The following is a 23,835-nucleotide window of genomic DNA, read 5'->3' on the forward strand; positions in this document are numbered from 1 at the left end:
GAAACCCATGTTCACTGCCTGGAAAAGTAACTCTTGAATGCAGTAGTGACAGTGCTCAAAAGCAAAAAAAACCTAAAACGAAACAAAAATCAAAACCATAAAAACCCCAAACAGACTCACTGCTTGTTTTTTTCTGTTTTTCCATCACCTAAGAGTAATAGCAGCCATTTCTTAGAGGGGCTCCTTAAAGAGTACAGCAAGGCAGGAAAATGCCAAAATGAAAAAAAAAGTGCATGCATGAGAAACTGCAATGTTTCTAAAATGCATTGAGTTGTTGTGAATTGGATAAATAAATTATGTAAACTACAAACTTAAATTTAAATAACTTTTATTTCCTCAGTTATTCCATAGTTACAGGAGATTATTACTGGTTGTCCAGCTGATAAAGTCAAAATCAATCTTTTAGACAACCTCAGAAGAAAACATTTGTTTTTTTCAATGATGCATTTGTTGTGTTTTTAGCTTTTGCTCAGCCACATAAAAGGAAAGCTTTTGAAGGCAAAATAAAGGAAAATTCTTATGTCACAAGATATTTCTCATCTGCTTTGCCAGAGCCACTGTGCAGTTTGAACCTGGGATGCAGGGACTCAGCTGAGGGATCAAATCTGGGATCAAACCTGGGATCCAGGGACTCAGCTGAGATATCAAACCTGGGATCAAACCTGGGATCAAACCTGGGATCAAACCTGGGATCAAACCTGGGATCAAACCTGGGATCAAACCTGGGATCAAACCTGGGATCAAACCTGGGATCAAACCTGGGATCAAACCTGGGATGCAGGGACTCAGCTGAGGAGTCAGAGTGCACCAAACCAAAGGGAGTTTGTGGGAAGTGTCTGATGAAACCACAGCAAATCCCAGAGGTGAAGGCATCTCTGCTCCTGGGCCTGGGAATATCTGGGCTGTAAAACCTCCCAGACCTACTGCAAGAAATCAAATGAAACTGGGGCATGCCTCACTTAGTCCAAGGAAATCTTCCATTCAGATGGTTCATACGCTTTTATGTATTATTACAGGTACTCAGTTTTCTTACTCAGGACTGTTAAGGCCTTGGAGTGCTGTTGGATGTCCCCAGATGAAGTTTTAGTCCATCAAGGCATTCAGATGCTGGATGAACTCAATTTCTCTTGGATTGCAATCACACAATTTGTAGTCTCATGCACCTGATGCAGCAGAGGGCAGGTTGTAGTCTGTAGTTTGCACCTTCTTCTCCATCTTTCTTCAGTGCTTCCCTTACCCTGAGAGGCTTTTCTGATGCAATTTTCCAGCCTCTTAGCAGTGATTCAACAGCTCACAACTTGAAGAAAATCTGAGGTAATACACATCATCTTCCAGGGTTGTCCCTTAAATAACTTGAAGGCACACTGCCTTTATGGCCAGGTCTCCTGGTGACACATGCTGACTGAGATGCTGCTCTACAGATCTCCCTCTGCTTGGATTTCTGATGGGTGCAAAAGGCAACAGGCAGAAAGAGAGCAGTTTTATTCTCTAGAGTTCAATTAGGGAATGGACTGTGATCAAAGACCTTCCAGACCTGCACAAAAGGCTTCAGAAGAAATTTCATTTTGTATCCTCAATCCAGACACCCATATAGAGGACATTTTCAATACTGTGCTGTGGACAAGTGTCTCACCATCTTGCTGTGTCCCTCAACATCTTCAAACTAAATCTGGTGGAAGCAAAATTCTGTACCCCTCCTGAAAACCAGTGGAAAGGGAAGATTTATTTCCATAGGAATATGCATTCTGGAACTGCTGTGCAGCTGGCTGCAAACCGACGTGAGATCTGACATTGTTACTTCTCCAGATGTCTGACAGAAAGATTTTGTTTGCTTTAGTTTCTGAAGTAAGAAGTTTCACCAGAAGTTTAGAATTTCTACTCTCTTACTCTGGCATCCTGTTGTCATTCCAGGGATTGACTGCTGATGTAGCAAACTGTCCTGTAGAACAAGGGAAAAGATCAATCAATCTAAAATTAAAACCACAAAGCATCATGATAGATAAGGTATTTCATTTAGTTTAGTACATAAATTCTGAGATATTATACAATTTAATATTTCTTTAAAAGTAATGCATGGCACCACACATAGAGAGAAGTGGCTAAGCAGGTTATTTCAAGGTCTGCAAGCTCAAGCCTGTTCTCATTTTTGAAGCTGATTGTCTTTGCTGTTATCTTTAAGCAAGGCCTAATATCTGACATCACTTATCATACCTAAGTAAACAAATCATGAAGGCAGTTCAAGGGGGAACATCAATATCACAGTCACAGAGAAGCTGAATATGAACTGGAGCAGAAGCAGGGGATTCTTTTACACCACCCTGCCGGTGGAGATAAGCACATTGGGACTAAAGCTGTTTATGTGTAACAGCTACAGATATTTTATTGCTGCAATGGCTGGATGCTGTTATACAACCCGTGACAAAGCTCCTGTCAGTGGAAATCAAACAAATCCACCAGTTAGCATCAGCTTCACTTTGCCAAACTGGTGCTGGATTGACTTGAGAGGGAAGTTGTGTGTGAAAGGCTGTAGAATCATGGAACCATGGAGTCGTTTCTATTGGAAAAGATCTCCAGGATCATCAAATCCAGCTGTTAACCCAGCACTGCCAAGTCCAGCACTAAACCATGTCCCTCAGTGTCACATCTACAGGCTTTTAAATGCCTCCAGGAATGGTGACTTCAAACACTTCCCTGGACACTCTATTCCAGTGCTTGACAGCCCTTTCACTGAATATTGTTTTCCTGATGTCCAATCCAAACTTCCCTTGCTGTAACCCAAGGCCATTTCCTCTCATCCTATCACTTGTTACCTGGGAGACCAACCCCAGCAGGCCACAATCTCCTCTCATGTTCAGTTGTAAAGAGTCATTAAACTCCTAGTCTGCTTTGTTTCCTCAGCCAAACGCTTCTAACTTAAAGTCCTAAACCCTCAGCCTTGGAAACATACCCAAGGCAGCGGCTGCTTTAGGAAAACCTCTGTGCATGATGGTGGGATATCTTTGTGAGTAAATAAGGCAGCTCTCTTATGAGCTCTTTCCCACTCAAAATTGCTTGCTATAGAGATAGAAGGTTAAATCCGAGTTAAATCCTTTGTAAAGAGACATTGTTTTCATAGTGAATAAAATCCCACACCAACTGGGTTCATAGGTTAAGGTGATAACAAACAGTGCATACATTATCTACCATTTCCTATGTTTCACGTAGAAGTCCAATAATTTTCTGTGAAGATGTGGTCAGAGCAGTATGATCATCATTGTTAGGCTTTGCATAAACAAGCAAAATGGTAATTTGGATGCAGTACCCATAGCAATACTTTTCACAAAATGAAAGAGACCCATTAACCAGCATTAGAATCTCCAGAGAAAAACAGGATTGTGAATGTGTAAAACTAGGCACCTTGATTGCTGGAGAAAACATCCTGATTTTTCTTTGGAACTGGATAAAGTACTTTAAATAACTCATTAAGAAAAAAGGGAAAAAGAAAAAAAAAACCCTGTGGCTAATTACAAGTAATACAATACTGAGGAGTCCAATTAATTTGAGAGTAAAATTAACTATACAAGCAGCAACCATTAACATTCTAGTTTGAAAAAAATGACATTTTTATTAGTGGGCCACAAATTGTTTATACAATTACTGTTTTTCATAGAATAGCACAGTCTTAAAGCTCCTTGCAACTTCAGAGTTTTGTACTGGCATTATTACACTTCCCAAACTTACTCCTACACTGCCAGCTCTATATTGTCCATGTAATAGAATATAAAGGAATATTTAAAAAAATAACCTGAATTATGAAAGTCAAGGGACAAATACATTGGTGTTTGCAACATGTCATCACTGGGTGATGATTCCAGTCCTGTGTCTGATTCCCAGTGAGCCAAAGCAGCAGGTCCCACGCTTGCCTGACTGGAATAGCTGTGCTCTATTTGCTGCAGTGCCCTGAAACCTGCTGCAGAACCAACCTCAGAACACAATCCAGCACCAGGCTCTTCACAGGCTGCTGGGGTTTTTGCTTGCTTTTATTTCAGATGGAGTTTTTGAGAGGGACCAACACCTAAATCGTTAGAATCTTCGCCCAGGATGTCTAACATCTTAAGCTAGGTCCCAGTGAATGTGTTTTTTTTACTTATTAATATTGACTGTGCTCTTTGTAAGTAATAGTGAGTGGGAAAAAAAAGGCAATACAAATTAAAGTTGTTCCACACCTGAGGAAGAATAGTGCTCTCATAGCCTAGATAAATTTTAGATGGAATGTGTTTTCTGTACCTGTAGTTCATTTACACTAAGCATTTAATCTCTGAATGAAAATCAACTTGAAAACCCGTACAAATATTGCCAAGGATTTAATTAGTCAGAGCATACAAGAAAAAGACATCATGGCAACAAAGCATCAAAATGCCATGAAACATGAAGATTCTTTGAATCTTCATTGTAGCCTCAAAACGCTGGCAGTACTGAATTCACTGCCAGAATTGTCACCATATTCCCCACCCTCAGTTCCTCCTGCTTCCATCATTCCTTGTGCTGCACTCAGTCTTGAAAGGAAAAAAAATAAACAGTACAAGCTTGATGATTTTCTATCAGAGCAAAGCTTATCTAAGCTAGCAGTTGTGTAGTCAGAGGCAATGGTGTGCTGCTTTCCTGCTTGTGGACAACTTCATCTCATGGAAAATGGCCTGAGGAGGAAAATGGTTCATTGTAAACATCTTATTACCAGATGAAAGGAAGAACATAAAGATCTAAATGTAATATCTAAACAACTTACCCAAAGCCAGCAGTGGTGTCTAGCAAGTCTGTGTTGTCTGTCATCTCTCATGATCATTTTGAGAGGTTTTAAAAGCATGATAAACTAAAGAGAAATGAAAAAGACCTGCAGTCAACATTCTTAGAAAGCAAGTGCCCATTTCTGCTAACCAACGTGGTAAAGAATATCAGGTAACAAGCTTAGCACTTGGGTAACTTCCCTGGCATCAACAGAATTTTATTTGCTTATAATTGGGTTGATTTTGGCCCTCTGGTATATAATAAACACAGATTAAGTGCAAATGGAGAACTTCCTGCTGCATTGCACACAAAAAAAGCGATTCAGGAGCTCACATTCAGCAAAAGCATTCACAGTGAATGCTGAATCTTTCCAGCTTCTACAATGAATAAATTGTGCTCTATCAACACATTCAGCATGCTCCTAATTCCTTCTGAACAGGTCAGACACAAAGAAGTACCGAATAGGATGGTTTAGATTTGTTTTTTTCCCCTGCATTTACAAAAAAAAAGATCAATTAGAAGCAACCTAGCAGGGGCACTGATCCTGGATTCTTCCTGCAAAACTCATTTCACACACATGAAATGAACACTTCTGTTCATACAAACAACAGACAGAAACATTTCCCCACAATACTGGAAGATCACAAAGATGAAAAGGGAAAAAACCCCCCAAAATGGGTTTTTTGTTTTTGGTCTTCAGCACTATCCATCGCTCTTTCTCAGGGAACCTTACACTTCAGTAATGCTATTTGACCACTATCACCCTCTCAGTGAGCATTTGTATTCCATTAATATCGGTTTTTTAATGCCAATGATTTTTTAATGCACCCTAGAATGCACATTCCCTCCTTGTTTTTCATGCACCCTTTGAGCTTGGAAATGTATGCACATAAAGTTAGTCCCAGCACACCTGAGGGTGTCATAGAGAAGCTTTAGCCCCCCACACGAGTTCATGGTCATGTCAACAAAATGAACAATGAGAAGATATATATTCATTCAGGAAGAATGTCATTAGTGCTGAATGTATCTCCTCATATTTATGTATGAATAGATTTTAGAGTTAATATTCGTATTACCTTATTTTTATTTACTTCTCAAGTTTCTTTTCAACTAAGATTAAAATATTCACCCTATGAATTTCTGATAAAAAACAGATGACAGATACAGAATGTTTTCATCTGGAAAATCATTGCTCAGACTTCAAGTGACAAACAGCAAACGTCTGTCTAAATACAATTACACATCAATCTTGCCTTAATCTTACGTCTCACTGATTTTTTTTGTGGACCTGCACACTCCATTCACACCAAGAGATCATGATTTGCTCATTTTGTCAGACACACAACTCTAGTGTGCTGCTGCATTTTCTGGGTTTGAGTCTTGCAATAATTCAGAGGCAAAAGCAGCACAGAAATTGCCATTAAAGCAAAACAGAAAACCTCACACATTTATCCACGCTGAAGTCACTTTGCTGCAGTGGCAGTCCTGCCATGGCCCACAGCTGTACCCAGCAGAGCTGCTGGAGCCAGGCAGGGGAGCGCCCACCAAAGCCCCTCTGTCACTGCCCTCCTCAGCCAGGCTCAGCATTCCCTCTGCCCATCCCTTCTTCTGGGTCCAGCTTCACCCCCAGTCTCCCTCCCTCCCCTCACAGGGCAAAGAACAGGGAATGTTTGTTGTAGTCAGTTCATCACAGTTTGGGTTTTTTAGCTGCAGGTATCAGAAATACTGAATAATCTTGAAAAAATATTTTCCGTGAAAATCAAAGAAAAGAGGCTCCATTTAGTTGTGTTTTATAGACAATTTGGCATTATATTTGGACTGCAGATCTGAATTAAATTATTTTCAAAAATCCCTGGTGTTTTCAGTGTTATATGATTTTTTAAAGGGTCTCAGGAAAAGCAATAGTTAATTAAGAGTCCAAACAATTCTCTCTTTACATCTTGCTTTACATGTCTCTGTAGCTTTAGACTCTTTTGTCCTTCATACTTACAGTTTTTCTCCTCTGTAGAGTCTGGAAAAGTGAAAATAAATCACCAGTGGATTTCTTGGGCTGACCTGCAGACTTAAGTTCAGAAATTGTGAGATTCTTAAAAACAGTGAGCTCTTTGTTAGACCAAACATAAAACTAAAAATAAAACCCCCCAGTCTTTAGTCTCTCCAAAGCTTTGTGAGTATTTCACACTGCAGAGTCTGGGAACAGATATCTGTGTCTGCCCTGTGCTCCCCTCGTGTTGTAGTGAGATGATTCAGGTGAGCAGCACAGGTTGCACAGACTGAGCCCTGCAGAGGGCTCCAGGGATGGGGCAGAGCCCAGGAGCGAGCACTTGGCTGGGATGGGGCAGAGCCCAGGTGTGAGCACTTGGCTGGGATGGGGCAGAGCCCAGGAGCAGTTAGCTGGGATGGGGCAGAGCCCAGGTGTGAGCACTTGGCTGGGATGGGGCAGAGCCCAGGAGCAGTTAGCTGGGATGGCACACACCTGCAGCCTGGCAGCTCCAGCACTTCACTCCTGTTGTAGTGAGATGAGTCAGATGAGCAGCACAGACTGCACAGACTGAGAGCTCCAGAGGGCAGTTCTGGGGTGGAGCTGGCAGAGCCCAGGTGTGAGCAGTTAGCTGGGATGGCACACACCTGCAGCCTGGCGCCTCAATCATTCCCCTTCCCCTCACTCCTGCAGGCCGAGACGCTGCAGAGCTCCTCACAAGTTCTTCTTTTGTCAGGGAATTGGAGAGAGAGAATAAGGTTAGTGACTTTGATTAATATCTGTTTTCCTGCCCATATTTCACTGTGTTCTTCAGGTATTGCTTTTATAATCCTGGGAGTTTCAGAGTGCACAATGACTGGAGTTGGTTTCTTGACTAATACCACAACTGATATTGCCTAAAAATGTGATGAGGTAGCTTAGAAAACTTAGTAAACTTAGAAACCTTTGAAAACTAGTGGATAAAGTAGTTACTATATAAAACTTCATAAAGCTTGTCTATTTTGTGTGCACAAAAAACCCCAAAAAACACAGCTCTCCACTTCTTCTTTCTCTTTAATTTCTAAATACTTTTTAATTTACATCAGATACACTTATGAAACTCTAATTTCCTGAATTACTGCACTGACAGGAAGCTGTACAGAGCTATGCTGCTAATCTTAATAGGGTGATGACCCCCTTATTTGTGCTTTTAGTTGTCCCATCCTAGGAAAGAAAAACAGGAGATGTTTGCTCACAGCCCTTTAGACTTTTTTTCTGAGTTTCTGATGAGTACAGACATACAAGATGAATTTAAGTCTTTAAGTGCTTTAAGATAAGTATGTACATCCAGATTGTTATCTCATTGTGAGAGAGAACCTTATGTTTTCCTGTGGTTCCTCCCCCACCAAAAGTTCTCTTTTTAAGCTCTCTGGAGTCGTTGTATTTGCCTTCAAAGCCTGTGATTGTGGCTGCTTCCAGGGAAAAAGCTCAAGGAGGGTTCAGGCTCTTTAATCTCTGCAGATGCACAGCTGCTCCTCATTAGAGGGCTCGTAGTGGTGATATTGTTATTCTGTTATTCTGTACTGCTCAGGAGAGCTTAGCTAGGATTGCTTGGACAATTAATTTGGAATTAATGGAATACTGCTGCAGTACAGCATAGAGTTTTAAACTGTGTAAACTTTTAATCCATGTATAAAACTATGTCACAATTCTCTACTGCTGCTTCTGTATTGCTGCATTTATGATACAGTAAATTGTGAAATCAGAGCCACTATTCTAGTGAAATAAATAGGATTGGAAGGTTTTTTGGAGATAGAGACTTAATGCCGCTGCTGCACATAAAAGTAACCATTTATTAGTATGCTCTGGGGTGTCTGCTTCGTCTTTCTAGTGCCAAAAGGTGTGGAGACTTTCTCAGCCTGTGGGGTTTTCTTTATGGGCCTGTACATGCCTTCATCAGCTGACTCAAAATGCAGAAGAGAGCAGTTAAAGTTGTTATTAGTTATTATTAGCCTGCTGTAATAAAACCTTGTTGTTCTGGTGGGGTCCAAGGGGTCTGATATGGAGGTACCAGTGGAAGCAGGTGTGGGCTGGACAAACATCTCATGCTTTGGTCTCCTGCTGTCACAGCTTATGAAGCTGTTCCTTGGCTTCTCCTTGACTGCTCACAGATGAAGGTGCAGCTTTCAGTAATAATTTTTCTCTAATCAGGCAGTGATTGCTTTCTGGAGACAGAGGCTGTGAGCTCTGCCCTCTCTGTGGGGGTTTTATGAGGGCTGTGATTCACTGATTATTGGTGGCTTCAGCAGGTCCCTTCCATCTCCTCCTTTCTCTCCTTTCAAAGGCTTCCCTTGGCTTTTCTACCTTGGACCATCTATGTTTTCTGTACTTCATAAATATATATATGTATAATATAAAGTTTATATGTGTGTATATATATAGTATAAAGTATGCAGGTCTGTAATTAAATTATATTATTGAAGAGTATGAGCATTTTCATTTCATTCTTGAGTACCTTTTCTACATGACCCTAAAAGATTATTTGCTGTAATTATTAGAAAATGAAATTACTGTAAAACATTCTGAATGCTGAGTTAGGCTCTCTTTAATTTTTTTGTGTATCAGAGTTAAAGAATGTGAAAACATTTCTCCAGACATGTAGGCAAGAGCAGTATTCCACACTGAGTAGTAAATAAATTCTGTAAGAGAGGTCCTTGTGCTATTTAAGGCATAAATCCATTTTGGAGGATTCCTTATAACGCTGAGCAGCTGTGAGACACAATTCCCATTCCTGGGGAAATAATGCAGGACTTGGCCTAGAACCTCTGCCAAATTGGTGTGCAAAATACACAGGACAGACATAAAATTCCAAACTCAGCAGACTTACACTGTCTTCTCTGATTTTTTAAGCCTGAAGGACAAAATTATTAATAAGTGTATTGAATTCTTCTATTGCATCTTTAATCAGTTACAGATCTTCCTCTGTAAAATTCTTAAACCTAGCTGTTGTCATTAAGAGCAAGGGCAAGAAGGAAAGGTTTGTGTGCTCCAGCTTGGAAAATTATTCAGTCACTTCATGTATTTTTTTCCTTTTTTCTCAAACTGAGATTGTGTTATGTTCTGACAATGAATGTATTAGTTTTTTTAAAATATAAATCCTGATTGATATTAAATGGCAACACTTTAAAACAAACTCTGAGCAAATCATTAAACAAATCAACATAAGGCCTATGAGCACTCTTCCAGATTCACAAGTACTTTAGTTTAAATTTTAAGAAACCCTCTCTCTTCCAACATAGGATGATACTGATGTCCTTTTTTGAATTCACTGTTATCTCAGGAAAGTCTTTCAAAGCCTGCCTGAGACAGACACCATACAGAATCTCACTTCAAGTTTAAAAAAATTCGATTAGTATTTCAGCTGAAAGCTTAATAATTTTAGTTGTGAACTCAAAACATTTCTACTAAACTTGGAATGTGTTTCCAAAACCAAATAATTTGTCTTTTTGCTGGGATGGTTCCCACAAAGCTGAGCCCTGCAGAGGGCAGTTCTGGGGTGGAGCTGGCAGAGCCCAGGTGTGAGCACTTGGCTGGGATGGCACACACCTGCAGCCTGGCAGCTCCAGCACTTCACTCCTGCAGGCTGAGAGCCTTGTTGGAAATGTTATTGGTTATGCACTACTTAGAAGGGTTTGCAAAACTCATTTTACTGAATATAAGTTACAATTAGATACGTGATTGTAAGAAAACTTCAATAATTAAATCTCGTGTGACTCCAGTTCTCTTTCCCTGGGTAGTGCAGTCTGTGATTTTTCTCTGGGATGTTCATGAAGGATTTCCTTTGGGGGATAGCTCATCATCCTTGTGTCTGAGAGCAAGAAGTTATATAAGCCTGCAGAGCAGAGTTCAAGCAGGCTGCTGGGAAATACTCATTGACTCAGTTTCTTTTAAGTTCTTGATTTATCTCTTTAAGTGCCTGGAAAAATAATTCAGATGCAAACTCTGCTTCCCTTGAGAGATGTGGGGTTTTTTTTCTGGGTTTTCAAGTGAATTAGGAAGGCAGAAAATGGCTCATGCAAGTCAGTAACTCACTGCAGACTGGCATTGTGGTTTTTTCCTTAAGATTACAAAAATGCACTTTTCTGGAAGACAAGCTTTTGTTTGCCTAAAAGTTATGGATTGGATATGAGAATCATTTGAAGAAATTCTACATCCTGCTTAACAGAGCAGCTACTTAAACCCTTTCTGGCATCAGAGTCTGAATTTGTGTTGCTGTGAAGAGGATTAAATCTTTCAAAGGGGAAAGCAAAATCTCTAAAGAAGAAATATTGATATATCAACTTAAAATAACTTCCAGATATTTCTTCAGAAGTTCTATATAGCAGAGCTTGAAGAATGTCATTAGGAATGGTATGTAACTGCAAATGGAAATACTTCTGCAGTAGCACAGTAATGGGGAAGTAATGGGAATGAATGTGGGTGAAGAAATGAGATTAGTCCTCCTAGAAAAATAAGGAGAAACAAATTGATCCCTTCAAAGCTATGAAGAGACACTGGGAAAAGTCCTTGTTTCACCTGGTGAGGTACTCCTGGAGGAAAAGCTGCTCAAGAGAAGTGTAATTTCAGCATAACCTCTGAGTCACGTATTTGAGCCCCCTCTATGTAAAACTCTGCAAATCTCTTCCTACAGGCAAGTCTGAGCCCATGAAATAGCTGGATAAAATTCACCTGTTTAGTATCAGGAAGAGGCCAGGAAGGACTAACCCAAGAAGAAAGTGTATCTCTCAGCTGAATTAAGCTCTGGATGTAAATTTAGAGAATGGCTTCCTTGTTTCAATGGAGAAATGGGCATTTAGTGCCAAATTGTCATGAACTTCAGGGAAATTTAGGTATTTCTCTCCTTTTAGTCATGCAGTTGTAAAATTTTATGAGTAATAATATAAGGATGAATAGTGTAAGAATATGGAGCTTACAAGATCTATGTAAGATATTATCCTTGCCTCTAAAAGTTGACAATCCAAATTAAACTGACACAACTTGGGGATAAATATCTTGAGTTGAGATGTGAGCACAGAAGTGGTTGATGGGGGTGTGTGTGTCTTTTTTGCATTGGGGTTTATTTGATTTAGTTTGTTTTGTGTGCTTTGTTTTTAAATAGCTGGGGGGAAAGTGAAAGTAAAAAAGATGGTGGGAAAAATACTCTGGACTAATCAATTTAGTAGGTGATTCAGAATCAGCCCAGTCTTTTTTCTTTGTCTGATTGTGGATTTTTGTGTTTGGCTGGGTTTTGTTGTGGTTGGGGTAGAGAACAAGCTGTGATTCTGTGAGGAAGGAAAAAAAGGGAGGAGCAGAAGTATCAGCAAAAAGAAGGTTGCTGGATTACCTCAGGGAACACTATAAATGCTTTAGAAACAAACTATAGCATCTCTGCTTCAGCTGATCAGAACAATGGGTCCCTTCAGAAAAAAGGGATGAAAGAAATTAATCAGATATCTATGTATTTTTGTTCATCTCTGTCTAGCACTGATTCTGATTTAAAATATTTCTACTGTTTGGAGAGGTTATTATAAGATGAAGCTTGAATCTTGGGTGGAATATTTTCAGTGCTGAAATCAATGGATGACCAGTTGCTGTTGTCTCATTCTATTCAGAGCTGTAGCAGGTTATTAAGGTAATTCTCTATTAAAAGTGTGCAAAATGTCTGAGATTAAGAGCAGCTGTTAATGAGCAATGAAGGCAGGTGTAAGACTGGCAAAGCTGGAGTCAGGAAGAACAGGCTGGTTGCTCTCTTCATCTTTTTCCCTATTTTGAGGTAGTACTGACTCAAAATCAATTACACCCACAGAGTGGCATGCATCTCCCTAGAATCCTTAAACTCCATGGGGTATCAGCAGTGATGTTAGCACAGTAATGATGAAAAGAATCATAGCTCTGTACAGGCTGCCAAATAAATGAAACTTAGTGAAAAGTAGCAGGAACAGTGGTTGGTCTATGCTGAAAAACCTCAGTTGTCTGGTAGAAATATCTGGAAAGCACTCTGTATATCTGTATCTGTTTCTATACATTCCCTGCTTTCAAAATTTGACATCTATATAACCTTTTTTTTTTCCCTTATGCATATCCTTGTGGTTTTTATTGCAAGGGGATCTGTGTAAAAGGAAGACCTGCATTTCTGAATTAATGTTTTCCCTTTTGCTTCAAAATCCTTACTATTTTGAGTATCTTCAAGTGTTTAGAAATTGTTTTAGATAGAAACATAACCAACCAGTGACTCAACTACCATGACTCAATGGCATCTCTTAATTCAGTGAGTCAGACTCTTCATCCTGCAGAGCAGCACCTCAGATGATTTCTGAAAGGACATTTGCAAAGGCAGCTGTTCAGAGTTTAGCTCAAAATGTTTCAGTTAATGTGTGCAGATACTGCACCAAGCCTTATACAGACAAGACTTACTGTTTTAATTTTGTACCCATATTCTTGTTTTGAAGAGTATTGAGGAGATTTTATTTTCCCCTTATATGATTTTATATCAGAAGTTTTTAGAGCTGAAATGGTGGCAAGAGTTTGAGCTTCTCTTTGCTGCTTTGTAAATATGAACTTTGAGGATTTAAATGGTCAAGTAGGTTTTTCTCAGGCAATGAAGTTGTCAAACTGGCTCTTAACTATTGGAGAGTGTTGACAGTCTGACAGATTCCTCAATAGACCACAGAAATGCTGGTGTTTATCTGCAAACAAGTGATGCTAAAATAATCCTATAAATAATAAAGCATATAATCCTAATAAAATAATAAACAATTACATTATATTATTTATCCTATATGTGTATTTATCCTACATACATTATATTTTTTATCCAAGGATTTGGTTGCTTAGGTGCATTAGATTCATTGGTTTCAGTTTTATGTTTGCCACTGCTTTCAGTAACAGGAGAGATCTGGTATCTGACTTTTCTTCAGCACCAGACTGGACATTTTGTGTCCAGTGTTTTGTGATGAGTTCTCCAGTCAGCAGGAAGATGCACTGGTTTATTTTGGGTTTTATTTTTTTCTTCTCCATATGAATGATTCAGCAGAGAGAAATCACCATTTCTCATCTCCCCATGTGATGGGTACCAAGGAGCAGCACTGACTCATGTTATCAGTGTCTTGTTAACATCTAGAGATGTTGACTACATGCACTGATGTACTGGAGTAGAAGCTCTGTGCTTCCCATTCACAGAAAACAAGCAATAGGTCCTAAAACATCCTTTGGAGTGAGGGACACAAGTAGGAAATTTGTGTGTGTGTATTACACAGGGAGTAGTGTATCCAGATTGCACAGGAGAGGTTAGGGACTGTTATTCTGCCAGGAATCTTGGAATAAACTCCTCAGCTGCTGAGCCCTATTGCTGGCCAAAGGATGGGCTGGTAACCTTCTGAGATTATGGCTAGAATATATGCTTAGAATTCTATACATCACAAGCTTCTCTAAACAGATCCAAATTCCTAAACGTTGTTAAAAAAGTTATCAGGATGTTTATAGCTGTCCCTGTCTAAAGGTTAGTTTTGCAAAGTCATATAATGAAAACAATTCTCTCCTGTTATTCTTGAGACAGAGATTGCCTTGATTAAACAAGAACATGCACTCAGTCTCTTCAGCTTTCCATCTTTCATTGAGGACTGGGATTTAAGAAACAGAACATCTTTTTCAAGCTTCATTTTTAAAAAGCTTTTCTGAGCTTTACTAGACCTGTTTTTCAAATTCTGTGGCAAAGACCTGAGGATTGTGAGGCCTTTAGTGTAAGACAGCCTATTTTAACCCCTTGTGAGAAGGTGCAAGGAGTAATTGAACATGAAGAAGAAGAAGATGCTGAGGGAATCATCTTTCTGTTCTGATTGACACTGTGGGTACTGGGACCTGACTTTGCTCAGTTTCCCACTGAGAGATCATCAGAAAATCCTTAAAAAGAAACAACAACAGAATTTCAGCTTCAAGCAGTGAGGAGACGGGTTTTGTCAGATATGAGAACACAAAAAGGAATGGGGAGGGGGGGAAGCTTCATCTCTCCCCATCTGCTTTTGCAGTAATTTCTAAGTAGTGCTTACAGTGGAGTCTGAGTTACTGAAAGGTGCAGCCTGAATTACACTGGAACTGGGTGGCTCCAAGGCTCCATCTGATTAGTTTCCCCATTACCGCTGGATGTGACTGACTCAGTCCTTAAGTTTTAGTGCTGCCACAGGGTTTTTTAATGTTGGCTATAGCCAGGTCTGCTGCCTGTTGCTGTTCTGAATTTGGCAGTTCATTCAGAGGAGCAAATGGTGCTCCTGCTGTCATCAGAGACAGGTTCTTTTAGGTCAGTAAAAACAAAAACTGCTCAAGGTAGTGTTAAACTTGACTTTTTCTCCTTGTAGCCTGTTCCAGCAGCGCTCTAAGCCTACCTAGCAGATGTGAATTGCTAAGCAAGGCTCAGGAGAGGCAGCTGTTTTCTTTTAGTCAGAGTTTCTAGAAATGTTCAGCTTATCCTGAAATAACTTTTTTTGGGCACATCTATTTAGGGGGTGGGAGACTAGAGAAAATGTCCTGGGGTGCCTGTGAGTAGTAATGAACTATTTATCCCTGAGTCCTAATGCCCTTACTAGAAAGAGCTGGTCTTTCTGATCTGCAGCTCTTCTGACAGACAGAGAGAAGAGGAAATATATTGCAGTAATCACTGTTATTTTACATGAAGGAAACAGGAAAATGGTAATTGTGAATACCTTATAGCACCTCTAAAATGCCCGTATTTTAGAATCTATGTATCAGTTTTCTTGGTATTTCTGAGTTTAGTTAAGTGTATGTTGGTATTTGCAAAAACAGCATAAATTCTTCTCCCCTCATCTCTTCCTTCTGCAGTGTCATGCACTTCAATAAATTCCATTTCAGTCATGATCTATCAGGGATGCCAGCAAGAGATGTGAAGTCATCAAACACTGCTTTTCATAGGGCTGTGCTTTGGATCCCATTGGAGGAGTTAGCAGAAAGGGGAAGGAAGTGGATTTTTGAGAACAAGAACTCTAACTCCACTTTTCTGCTGAAAATGAAGCCTTTTAGCCAAAGGTTTTCTGTTTACTCTTTAACTTGAAGGAGTTAAATTTTCATGCACTTCCAAACTCTGCATGCAGTCCCACTGACTTGCTGACACATGTACTTGGAGCTAGGAATGAAGAAGCTTAAAGGTACAAACCTGCAACAAACTAAAGTTTTTTAACAACATAAGGCCTGTCCTGATAAGGGGAGAAGTATTTTATAGTTTCTTTACACACAATCCGAATTAACATTTCTATGGCTGGAGGATTCATAAACTTTAAATTCTTGAACTGGACTATTATTCTTGCTGTAATAATGTTGTGGTGGCATTTTGCTCATGTGGTTAATTATTAGATAGAATTTTGATTTTGGTCCAATTTAGTGATTGTAATTAAAGATGTTAGAAGCTGATGTGGAATGAACTCTGAGAAAACAGATGCTCAGCCTGTGGGTTAAAGAAAAAAAGAAAGGGTTGTTTTGTCAGTTGTTTTGTTTACTGTTTCTCTGTTAAGTTTCTTTTTCTAAACATGAGAGTGTGTGAGAAGTGCAACGAAGAGCTGCTGCCTCTGGCTTGAAAAAGCCTTTACATTTCCAGAGCTCAGCTTGCTTCAGGAAGGGCTGCTGGGGAGAGCCAACAGGCAAAATAGTGCAAGTTAAGTACCAGCTCCAGAGACCCTGTTAATTTCTAAAGAATTGTAAAAGATTGCATCATATTGTCTTACTAAAAGTAGCACCTGTTGTCAAAATAGTAGGGTAGTAGGTCAGCACAAGGAAATGAAATGTATAAAGATGTGGGAAAACCACATGGATGGAATAGCTTGGTACAGCCTTTTCCCTCCCTTCCAGAATGTGGAATGAAGATTTTTCTGATCCATCTGCCATAGCCTCAGTAGTGGAATATAACTGGGTGGTAATTATTGATAATTATTGATAAATATTGATAACAGAGGGAGATGGTCACTATTCCAAAAGTGCAGCTGGGATCTACCTCTTCTTTCTTCATGTTTTGGGAGTCTAGCAGGAAAACAGAATTAAACATGCATTATAATACCAATCAGAGCTCAGAAAAATGAATTGAAAATACTATGGGAGGAAGGGTTTGGGGTCCTCTTTGTTTTAAAAGAACAAAAATGGAACCATGGAGCTGATGTGATCCAATAGACTGTAGAAGTTAGAATGAGAAGACAATAGTTAGTGGCAAGGAAGAATATGTGCACACTAATTTCATAGCCTGTGTGACAGGAGTTTGTTTTAGTACCCTGAGGGCAGACTGGTATTTTCCAAGTTCATCAATAACTTTTCTCTGACTGCTCTGCACGGCAGTGCTTAGCAGATTACTGTTCTGCACGTTTAGCACCAACCAAAAATACTGCAATGACTTTGCTGCTCTTAAATCCAGGGAAATAAACTGCTGATGTATAGCCCTGGGAACATTCTGTAAGAGCATTTGATATCCATAGTGAGAAGCTGCATTTGAACTATTATGCACCTAAAATCAAATATAGTAGGAATTCAAATGAATGAAGGCAACAGTTGAAAATGATATGTGGCTCAATGTGAGCATGTTCTCTAATTTGAAAAGGTTTTATTAGAAACAGCAGGAGGGTAAATGCTGTGTGGGATGTGGCATGTGTCTTTACTGAGATTCAGCTCTGTTGTCAGGATGATGAAGTACCTGTTCCCCAGGTGTGTGTGTGTGTTGTAAGCTCAGCTGGTGATTTGCTGAGTGAGACCTTCACCCTCTGCACAGTGCAGGGAGAACATCCCTGGCCTTCATCTCCAGGGCAGCACAGAGGGAGCTGGGGAGAAGGGGATTCATTGGGGTCAGCTCGCTCTGGGGTGCAGAGCTGCAGCTCAGGGAAGGGAAGCAGGGTCACTGGACACACAGGATCCTGAGGGGGCTAACAAAGCGCTCTTGCTGTGTACAAAACCTATCATTTTAAAGTGCCCTGAGTTTGGAGGAACTCAGCATCTTTGTACTTAACAAATAGAATTAAAATGAACGAACAAATTGAAACAAAACCCCCCAAACAAAACAATAAAAAACACTCCAAAAGTCAGGTTAGTTCAAATATGTTTTTGAGTTGTGGCAGTAAAATTTAGGCTATCTCGAATGCTGTCTGTGTTGAGAATTGAGAAATCCTTCCTTTGGGCTGGCACATGACTGGAATTAGACTCCCTTTTCTCCTACACTGGTGGCTTTTGCCCCAGAGTCCCCTGCCCAGAGCTGCAGAGTTAGCTATTGGTGTGACTGATCAAAATGTGGAACTGATTTCTCAAAACCCTTGTTTCTCCAGTTTACACAAGAAATTGGATTAATTAATGGTACATCAGCACTGCAGAGCCACGAGCTGGTCTAAGGCACTGACAAGAGGCATCTGTGTCTGTGCTCAGCATGTCCTGGGAACCAACTCAATTTGTGAAATCTCAGTTTATGTAGTGAAGATTGCTGTTGTGAATTTGGGTGATGTTACTCATTTGGGACACATCAAACCTACACTGACCAGAGTAGCTCTGTTTCATGTGATTGAGGCTGATTTTGTTTTGATTTATGTTTTCAAAATGATGGTAAGTATGCTTGGAGGGTCAAGAAGTTTCTCCAGATGTTATGTGGGAGGTTGAAATCATGATTTCCTCAAACTGAAGAAGAGGAAAGTTAAACTGTCAGTGGAACTGAGATCCATTGCTTGTTTATGTTTTAGAATGAAACTCCTGACAGATTATAGTGTTGTCTTTCCCTGTGCTGTGCAGAGTTAGTAAAGGAAAAGCTTTTTTTAGGAATGGGTTAGCAGAGAGGTAGCCATGGATGGTGTTCTTTGGCTCACATGTAGGAACTTCACTCCCTTGCTTTATCTACTTTATTGACTGCAAAACATAATTCATTACACTCTAAGGTGTGCTTATAAAGGGTTCCCTGCTTATAGCAAACAGGTCCCCCTCTAGAAGTGCTTGCAGAAAGCTAAATTAAATGATTGTCTTGTTTATAAGTTGTTAAAATTAAATGATTAATGTCTCGTTTATAAATTGTTAAAATGTGCATTGTTTTCACCTTGGCCAGGTGACCAGACTTTTTGTTAGACTGGCTTGGTCTTTTGCTCTTCACTGGAAGCACTATCAGGTCATTAAAAACAAGTGTCCAGATCTCAACTGCTTTTAGTGAATTTTGGTTCCAGTTCTCTCTGAGTAGCAAATCTTTTATTTTCCTTAAAGACATGCAGTAATGTCCAGTGAGGGAGTTTGATCTCATCACGTTTATGCTGTTACACAGCCTTGCAGCATTTTGATTTATTTTTGAGCTGGGATCCAGGTTTTATTTGAGTCTTGCAGCAAGCTGTGAGTAACAATTCCTGAAGCATTAAAAATCCCCCAATCCACCCCCTCCCCAGCCAACACAAGACTTTTGTTTGGAGCTGTCAGTGTTCTGAGGCACTCCAGGAGGAAGTGGCAGGTTTCCCTGTGTGATGTTGACGGTGCAAGGCACATCCCGTGGCAGGAGCAGCGCAGGTCCCCAGCTGTGTGATGCAGGGCTGAATTGGTGATGGAGAGGGTGAAACACGGAGTGTGAGTGCTCATGTTCCAGCAGAACTCGGCTCCTGCCAAGCTGCCTTTCAGTTCCAGCTTGGGAAAACAGCTTGGCACCTGTTCTATTTTTACAGCTTTGAAACTCTGCCTTGGCTTGAGCGGCTCTGTGCGATTGAGGGGTTTTTTTTTTGTTTGTAATTTTAAATAAAAATTAATAACAAAGTTATGGTGTGATATAAGAATATTCTGGAGATGCTTTTTATTTGCTATAGTAATGCAACTTCTATTTTTAATACAACAGAGCACTGTTTAAATACCCTGTGATGATACCATAGGACTGTGGCATTGTCTAGAAACTTCAGGAATGAAGAAGACAAAGCCATGGTGGAAACGATCAGTGGAGAAATACGGCCTAAATATATGGCAAAGGGCTGCTTTTTCCTGCAGCATAGGATCAATTCAAAGAAATACACTAATACAGGGTTTACACCCTGATGTGGCAAAAGTGATTTCCTTTATCTTCCTGAATTTATAGACTATGAGAAGTTGGTTTTATAAAATGTGAGCCATATGTGTTGGGTTTTTTGAACCAAGCATTCCTCTACATTCCCATATCCATACTGATGGTGACTACCTAAACATCTTGGAAAAGGCTGGATTTGAAGCACTGAGTTTTTTAAGCAACTTTGAGTACTGAGATTTGTAATCAAGTGAACAGTTTGGTTTATATTCAAAAACATTTATTTATTCATTTTAATGGAGTAAGAGATTTCATATCCAACAAGATTAAAAATTAGGTCAAACCACAAAAAACTTGGTGCAAGCTTGGCACAGGTATATTCAGATTAGTCTGTGGATTCTTCAGTCTCACTTCAAATAGTATAGAAACCTTGTTCTTCATTCTTCTTGTAACACCACACCCTATAAGCCAAAATTCCTGCCTTAATCTATGTGCTGGGTCTCCATGAGTACATCTGGTCAGCCCAAGGGCCACATTCCTGTGCAGTGTGTATCCTTCCAGTGTATTTCTCTGGATGTGACAGGAGGAAAGCTCACTTTGTGTGGAGCATCTCTAATGAGGACATGAGGTGCTGAGGTGGATGGTTATTGACTTACTCTGCTGTAGCACATCAGCAATGAATTTCAATTTTTGGAGCTGGAGCAGCTCCAGCAGCCAAGGCTCATAGGACTGTGACAACTGAGCCTTGATGGAAGATTTTGACAGGCCCATCATCCACAGGAGGAAAATGGACCCTTGCTGCTTTTGGCTGGGATAGAATTCCTTCTCTTCACAGCAGCTGGCACTGGGCTGCGTTTTGGATTAGAAATGAAAGCAGGGCTGGTAGCACAGGGATGTTTTGATTGCTGCTGAGCAGTACCAAGGCTTTTTGTGCCTCTTACCCCACCCCTGGTGAGGAGAGTGGGTGCACGGGGCTGGGAGGAGGCACAGCTGGGACAGCTGACCCTGCTGCCCCAGGGGATGTCCCACACCGGTGGGACAGGGTAGAAAGGTGGGGGAAGGAGGAGGGAGGTGGGCAGGGGACATTCAGAGCGATGGTGTTTGATTTACTGAGTCACTGTGAGGTGATGGAGCCCTGCTTTCCTGGAGATTTCCCCTGCCCAGGGGATGCCAGCAATGAATTCTTTGTTTTGCTCAAGCGTGCTGCTTTTTCTTTGCTTATTAAACCATCTTTATCTCAACCCAGGAGTTAACCCACCCACTTTTGATTCTCTCTCCCATCCCAGTGTGGTGGAGTGAGTGAGCAGCTGTGTGGGGCTTGGTTTCCAGCTGGAGTTAAACCATGAAAACACAATTTAAATTCTGACACTACAATAAAACTGCCAACTGAAGCAATGAGGAGGATCTTGCCTTGTCAGTGTTGTAATAACATTCACTCTGGTAGCCAAATCTGTGGCTGTGGTAGTTTAGAGAAAGTCTTCTTATGGAGTTGTGGACTTTTGTTCTTTAATTTCATGACACTTAAAAGGGAAATGAGGACAATAAGAAGGTTGTTCAGTATGTCAGAAGTGGAAATGGACTTACCTTGATTTTTCTTGGGCCAGTGCCTGCTTTCCCAGAAGCTGCACTGAGGTAAAGAGCAAAAACCATCTCTAACCTTCTTATCCCCTCACACATCTCGCTGGGAAGGAAATGATATTTCCATTTCAGGAGACAAAATTGAAACTTCTTTTCTCCTACCTTCTGTCCTTCCCCCCTCCTAAAAACACTGACAATGCTGGAAGCTTAAAAATTCAGAACTGAGATCCACAGCATTTCTTTTCAAAATTGAAAGGCTTTTCTGTTGATAATTTCTGTCAGGCACTAAGAGCTGTACAGAGCTCAGCAGCAAGACAGAAGTAACTGTAGCTCATGTTCCTTTTGTACTTGCTTATCTCTGAACATGAGTAGAATAGCTGAGCAGTTTCGTGTGAAGTTAAAACTGGACTTCTTGTGCTACTGTTATTCAGAAATGGTCAACCACAAAAAACTGTCCATTTTTGGTGTCTGAGGCAAGGGTATCCACAGCTGCTGCCTCTAACTGGGGAAGGTTTTAGGAAAAGAGAAACTCTTCCCAACCCCTTGCCTCTGAAATATACTTAACTCCACATTTTTCACTTTCTCTAAGGAACATGCAGTATTGTGAAATAATTTAAAAATCCCTTACAGAGCACCCTGTTTCCTCCATGTGTGACACAGAGGTGTTTGCAATGACTGCACTTGTCTGCACACTTCATTCTCTGTCTGTTCTGTATATTCTGTTTTTGATTGCAGTATTGATTGCCACCTGATCAAAGCCTCAGTCACATTGGTAGTTAACCCCATCACCTGGGAAACACTAAATTAAATAGAAAATCTGCCAACTGCTTGCAAAAGTCTTTCACTACTCTTCTCCAGAAAAGTACCTGAATGTGCAGCTAAATTTGTCTGCTTGTAGTGCATATTGAATGTGTTTGTGCCATTTCCTGCATACTCTTAGTCTGTTGAAAGATGAGGAATATTTTCTCCCCTGGGTGTGAGGATGTGTTATTTAGTTTAATCTTTAATAGAGTGTGCTTGTGCCTTTCTGCAAGAAGAGAGGGACTGTCAAGAAAATTCAATGATGGGGTGTATTTGATTTTTATCTGTTTCTGAAATTAATATAGAAAATAATCTTTAGTGATTTGCCCCAAGTATAAGATAGACCTGTCTGAAACAAAATTTTATCAAGAGTTTGATGAAAGATGAAAATAGAGGGGAGGAAAGAGTGACAGGCTTGGCTGATCAAAGTGTATCAGTTCATGAATAAGGAATGTAACAGGTTTTGGAGATCTGAGGTGTAGTCCAAGCCCCTGGGAAGACAAGGCTGCCATGACTGGCACATCTCAGATAAGAGACTGGCAGGACAAGGGCCCTTTTTCACAGCAAATTAAATACCCTGTGCTACCTTGCAGCAGAATGAACTTCTCTGTTTTGGGAGTTAATTTTGAAAGATACATTAGCTGTCATTTGTCTCTGCCTATCAACATTCAAGCTCTGAGTGTTTTCTCCTTTTCTAATACAGAGAGGCAGACATAGAAGAAAATTCTGTACTGCCTCAGTGATTGTGGGTTTTTTTGTTGTTGTTAATACAAGAGCAGTGATGTTATGTCAAGCTCTTCAGTCTATGGGGCAACTACTAATATTTTTATTTTCATGCAGCTCAGAATCAATCACCATACCCTTTTGTCCTGCCTCTTTCTGAAGCCTTATTCTGTGTTAAAATTCTGTCCTTGTCACCAGAACATGTTCATAGGTTTTCCATTTGTCATTGAGCATGGAAATTCAGAACTCGGGGTGGGGGGGTGATCTGGGTTGAGTTTTGGGGTTTTGTTAGGGTTTTTTATTTGTTTTTGTTTTGTTGGTACTGTTGTTGACTTGTGTTTTTTTGTTCCAAATAAAACACAAGCGGTGTTACTGGGGACTTAATGGCTGAGAAAAAAATGGTTGCTCTTTCTGAGTACTGGAAGAGTGCTAAAATATGAAGATACTGAACAGAGAAAATAAGAGATTTAAAATAATACTTGTTCAGCTGGTGTATTTCAAGGAGTTCAGGAGGTGAGAGAGAAGGGTGAAGAAAAGGGCTACATCTATTAGCATTTTAGCAAAATGTAATTGAGTGCCCTAAAGGGGTCACTTATTTAAAGCTGTGGTTAAAATTTTCAGAAATTGCTAATGACTTCAGATTTTCTTTTGAAAATTTGGTTACTTTGATTTCCAGGCTTGGGGTAGGTCATAAATGCTGGGGTTTTATAGAAAGTCTGAGAATGAATGAACCTTTAAAGGTGGTCTGTGGCAGCCTGGTGCAGACTGTCTTGAGTTTTTCTCAAATCCAGGATAGTTCTCAGTATCGGTGGTGGTGTAGACAATTACTTGTATTTTTCTCATTTTTGTAGTTCTTAAAATGAAGCAATTTCAGAGCCTTAACTTCATTTACATCAAGAAAGTACTGAATAGAAGGTTTCCTCAATTTGTACTTAATCTGTCTGACTTTTGGAGCTGTTTGAAATGGTGATAACCCTACTCA

The 23,835-nt window shown here is 40.1% G+C and overlaps 1 long non-coding RNA gene across 3 annotated transcripts; it reads right to left on the reverse strand.

The window, feature by feature from the left end:
• Positions 1–311: 311 nt before the first annotated feature.
• On the reverse strand, positions 312–7,096 carry LOC148183939 (uncharacterized). 3 transcript variants are annotated; one of them, XR_015772940.1, is made up of 4 exons: positions 6,755–7,096; positions 4,766–4,849; positions 1,888–1,939; positions 312–1,810 (listed from the first exon to the last, which is right to left on the reverse strand). It is a non-coding gene; the product is annotated as an uncharacterized LOC148183939 (long non-coding RNA). The 3 variants fall into 3 exon arrangements; XR_015772939.1 differs by having other exon boundaries at positions 312–1,546; positions 1,634–1,939; XR_015772938.1 differs by having other exon boundaries at positions 312–1,939.
• Between the last annotated feature and the right edge of the window lie 16,739 nt (positions 7,097–23,835).

This window comes from Pseudopodoces humilis, chromosome 7, assembly GCF_049639895.1.
Source record: "Pseudopodoces humilis isolate 2021_Gansu_Grassland_sample_001 chromosome 7, ASM4963989v1, whole genome shotgun sequence".
Classification (NCBI taxonomy): Eukaryota; Metazoa; Chordata; class Aves; order Passeriformes; family Paridae; genus Pseudopodoces; species Pseudopodoces humilis.